The following is a 5499-nucleotide window of genomic DNA, read 5'->3' on the forward strand; positions in this document are numbered from 1 at the left end:
TAAAAGACGACGGCAGAGGCAAAGAGAATTTTGGGTGCACCCAATATTACGAGATAGACTGACGCATGAAATGTTTGCGACGTTGTATCCAAAACTAAGACAAAATAAATTCAAGTTTTTTAATTCTTTTAGAATGTCTATAAAATCATTTGATGACTTACTCCATATTATAAAAGTAGATATTACCCAAAAGCGCGCGATCGAATATACAGCAAAATGGCGGCGTAAATCTAGAAGCGCCCGTAAAGCGCCGGGAAAACGCGCGATCGCATGTACGGTAACATGGCAGCACATATATCTCAAAGCGCTCGGCTAACGCCCGCAAAACGCGCGTTTTAACAAAAATCTATAAACGCGCGTTTAACGCGCGATTGGCCAAAAGCGCGCGTTTGAGTGTGTACGCTTACATAGAACTCTTGGTTCTTTAAAACGCGCGTTGAAAAACGCGTAGTGTGTACAGGCTCTAAAGGTTTTTATCTTTAACCGCAACAACGACACCTAAAATATTTTTTCCATCACTGCGGGCTCGATCTACATCAGATACACGAATCCTTATTGTATCAACAACATTAGCTGCTGTGTATTTGAAATTTGATGTATTAATCATTTTTTCTGCTTGCAGTTTTAGATTAAACAAAGCCCTTGTTTTAGACACACTTCTTATTTTTTCTTCTATTTTTGGATTAATTGTTTGGATTGTTTCTTCTTCATCCCCCAATTCTGAAATACTAATAGCATCCTGGTTTAGATTTTTTCACATGAAGACGATGTAGATCTTTGAACTTCATCAGTTATATTGCTATGTAAGGATGACATCATCAAATAATCTTTCATAATGTTTTCTTGGACGGTACCTGGACTTTCAGAGTTTGAGTAACTTTGACTTATTTCGTCGATAGTTTTAAAAAGTCTCTGTAGATCCTCCTCCGTATTAACGTTGATCAACGATTCGTTGGGTATAAAATTCTTTAGTTCAACTTTTAACTTTGCTCCAAACACGGCCTCATAGGGGCTGCAGTTTATACCAGTATGATGCGCTCGATTTTTCATCAGTTGTACAAAACGTAATTCTTCCGACCATTTGTTAGTATTGTTAGTCTCCAACCAAGAACTAAGCATATTTTCTACGTCTTGATTACATCTTTCTACTGAACCCTGACTTTGTGAGTGCCTGGGCTTTCCATGCACCATTTTTCACAAGGGCCCATATTACACATTTCTTTGATGATATTATTGGCGAATTCTCTGCCGTTATCGCTTTGTAGAATACTCGGTGCACCGAAAATTTTAAAAATGTCTTAAAGAACATATGCTACTTCTTCAGATCTTTTGGTTTTTAATGGTCGTAGTTGAACGAATTTAGTTAGATGGTCTTGATACACGAGTATGAATTTATATTCCTCATCGGCTTGCGACTGCATATCTATAAGATCGACCTGACATCTCGAGTTCATTTTATTACATAAAATTGGTTTAACTGCCAAGCCTTTCTTAGGAACATTTTTTTTTTCTGACAAATTTCACAGAAGTTTAAATAAATTATGATCATCTCCCTTGTAATATTTTTATATTTCGTGCTTAATTCTTTTTCCATACGGTTTCTACCGCCATGTCCAATAGCAATATGGGCATCGTGCAATATTTCTTCCGTGTGAACGGAAGAAATATTTCAGATATTGCATTACCTTCTTTTACAGGCATAATTAATTTTTCTAAATTTCCGATAGATACAACGTCATATCTACGTGAACGCTGATATTCTTCCGGTAACTTAGAAGTAACTTTCATTTTTGACTCTTTCACTTTTTGTATCATTGACAAATATGCCGATTTTGTAAAAATTTGATCGTTGTCACCTTTTTCTGCTTTTAACTCGTTTAATCTGTTGTTGAAGCGATTATTCATATCACTTAATGATTCCTCCATGATCGTTACTTTTGTCAAAGAAGAAAGATTAACTACAGGTCACATAAATTTAAAATTCGGTACTAAATGCAATAAGCATGAGCAAGTAAGATGTAAGTTCTGATTGGCTAACGTATTTCGGATGATCACTCCTCAACGTATTATCATCACTTTGCCCGACTAGATGGTAGCAGTATTCGTAATGACCGGTCAATTTGATAAATTATTGAAATTTATTACATCGCCCGATTTTGTTGGTCATTATTCATAATGCCCGTATTAATCACTTTGTCCATAACATATACACGAGAATGTAGTACAGTACNCTACGGAGACTCGAGAGACTCTATGTGATTAATTCTTGTAACCGTAAACGAATCAAAAGACGGGATAAGATTAACGAGAACATTTATTAGCTTACATACATCCGACTTGGATTTTACGCAAATTGGGAAATTATACCCCGACTTACGCGAATTCGACTTACGCGGTTATCGCTCGGTCCCACCTATCGCGTAAGTTCGAGGTATTACTGTATTAATAAATATGAAAATAAAACAAATTATATTTCGGAAGTTTGTTGTAATATAAAATTACAGTATAACGACTAGCGCCATCTATTGTGAAAAAAACGTTCCGATGCCGAAACGAGATATCTCGGGTCAATCGGTCGAGGTCAACACTTGGCGACCAGAGAATAACACGGGACAGGTAAATGGGTTTTTTCAAAGATTCGTTTGTCAAAATTCGATTTTCATTTTCAAAGATTCGTTTGTCAAAATTCGAAATTCGTTTGTCAAAATCTCGCACTACTCCCTGTTTGTAGAAAGTGTCGCCATTTTGAATTTTATTTTGACTCGTTTCTTGGTCTCCAGAGTCTGGATTTTTGATGCGCGCATGATTTGGGCACTTAATACTCTATGCCACATTGCAACTCCTGACATATGTACTGTACTCCATATCTCTAAGCTGGTAAGCCAGCAGGCAGTACAATTTTGTAAAAAATACATAGTCTTGTCAATAAATACAATTCTACATAACTGCATAAGGTATATCATACGTTAGTAAAATGCTTATATGATTAAAATTATATAATTCAAAATTTAAGAAAAATAATTTAAATAAACCAGCAACGAGTTGCTCAACTTTCCTGGCGACGTTTAAAATTTTGGTGGCTCCATCTGTTATCGTATTTTATTTTAAAAATATTTTTATATTTTTAACTGTTATGAAATGACAAAACACTTAATTTTGAAGGTAGGGATAAGTTTTGTAAAAAATTATAAATGCTAATAACGAGTAAAATCGTCATTAAGTCCAACCCTACCGGAAATACACACGATCGCCATTATCTCCCCACCCCCTCGAACTTTAATCAGCAAAATTTAACGGCATCAATCCCCCTAAAAACTAAACCTTCCTTCAAAATTTCAGAAATTTTCGACTGAAGGCACAGGAATTATTAAGCTTCAAACAGGGAAACATAATCCTGCCATACACACACACACACACACACACACACACACACACACACTGACATCCATACATAGAGAAATTACACTCAATTTGTATTTCACGTTTTAAGGTGTCTTAAGTCCAAAAACGTAAACATTTTGGGGATTATTTTTTGACCGAACGCCGTACTTTCTCTTTGTTTTATATAACAGCCGGAAAAGTAGAAATAAAACAAAATTGTAATAGTTCTCTGCAAAATTTTGTTATTTTTTTTTCTATTATCTCGAAGAAGAAATTTTTCTGAGATTTCTACTACAAAGACTGTTTTATATAACGATAACAAGATATTTCGAATATCCCAATCATATAAAGTAATAAACCGTGTGATTTAATACACTTTTTCAAAGTTATATAAAATCTTGTATAAATATCGATAAATACCACGAGTGTCTTGTAAATAAATATCAACATTCTTCATTACCAATGTTTTTATTACTAAATGATTGCGATTGTTTCAAAAGTAAAAATCAATAAAATAACAAAATCAGAAGTTTTATTCTTTTTATTGTTGACATTTCAAAGAAAGGTTTTGTTTAATTTGGTTACCCAGTGGACGAGTATATAAATCTCTGGATACAAGTTGCAGGTCAGCCTCACTAACGGGTCGGTTACGTGGAATTAATCGGATTTTCTTCGCGTGCTTAACACCTATACAGGGTCCAGTTTCCCATAAAAACAGCTAAATAGGGTCCAGTTTTTTCCAAGAAAGTTCTGCAGGTTGCTCTACTCCTCTTCAGATCGCCCAAGTGTTGCATTTCCTTAATTCAATCGATTCAAGCCAGTCCAATCTAATAACATCTTATCTATTATTAAAAAATGAATCGAATTCCATTATTTATAAGTATAAAAGCATTCATTCGCAGAAATAAATTCATTTCAAATTGAACTGATATTGATCGATTGCATTCCGATCGTAAAATTCTGCACATCGCATAGATGAGTAAACTATTTCGCTTATTTTCATTCTCATACAAGCGAATACACGCGGAAGGAGAAGAAAAAAATCGTTGCTGTTTCTAGCAAACAGCATTAGAGTAGTAATTTAGAATTGCTGTAGAGTAATAAGCTGCATTACTTCTAGTTAGCAATATGGCGGAGAATTGCGTTTACTGTATGCTTTATCCCATATTCTCTATCTCTATAGTTTTTGGCGATATTTTTTACAAACGCTGCGATTGTCACCAGTTGAACGCCAGACAATCAAAATTAATAGAATTTTACAGGAAATTCATTCTGATATTCTTGGTTTTTCAAACAACTGTATTTTTCTTTCAGAATCTTGCAACTAAAGAGAATGTTGTTTTCTGTAGCGATGTTGAAAGATATGCGGGTGACGAAATGCATCCTTTTCTGAAAATAGCCTTTCATTTCATAGATATTGGTTGCATTCTTTGCATACATATCGGTAGGAAAAAAATAAGCTTTGACATGAAAATATCGAGTTACACCGGCGAGAAGGAAAAATTGTTTCGGTATCAATTGGTAATGTTAGGGTTTTTCGGTGGGTCTTTTCTCGTAATTTTCATTCCTCACGTTTGGATTTCCTTTCTGTTTTTCTCTTGGTTAGTAGAGAAGGAGGCGAGTTATATTCGCGCACTTTATTGCTCTCTGTCGTTTAGTATTGGTTCTTGCACAATTGCATTTTATTTATGGATGATACCGGCAGCGTTATCAGTAGGTCTTTTGATACTGGAGAGATTCAGAGAGTTAGCGAAACAATTACAATTAACCAGAAATAGATGCACGAAGTATGATGTGGACGAAATTATCTCGAAGCATGCAGAGATTTATGATCTTATAAATCAGATAAATAATAAATGGAAGCAGCTATTTTTCGTATTATTTGGCGTAGTAATTTATATCTTAGCCTTATTTATCTACCATTCTATTTTTGTTGAACTGGATATAATTTTTCGGCTATTATTATGTCTCGCCACCATCTTTTGCGTTTTTCTGGCGTTGTTGTTTTCTTTTGCTGTTTCCCGTATTTCGTCATCTGTAAGTTCTGTTGAGCAGAATAAGACTTTGTATCGATTTTATATTTTCAATGAGATTTTTTAATTTTATATGTTTAGGCTT

At 34.6% G+C, this 5499-nt stretch overlaps 1 pseudogene; it reads right to left on the bottom strand.

The window, feature by feature from the left end:
• Positions 1–744: 744 nt before the first annotated feature.
• On the bottom strand, positions 745–1926 carry LOC111616065 (annotated as a pseudogene).
• Between the last annotated feature and the right edge of the window lie 3573 nt (positions 1927–5499).

Source organism: Centruroides sculpturatus, unplaced genomic scaffold (genome assembly GCF_000671375.1).
Source record: "Centruroides sculpturatus isolate CEXI.00-Female unplaced genomic scaffold, Cexi_2.0 scaffold2770, whole genome shotgun sequence".
In the NCBI taxonomy this organism is placed as follows: domain Eukaryota; kingdom Metazoa; phylum Arthropoda; class Arachnida; order Scorpiones; family Buthidae; genus Centruroides; species Centruroides sculpturatus.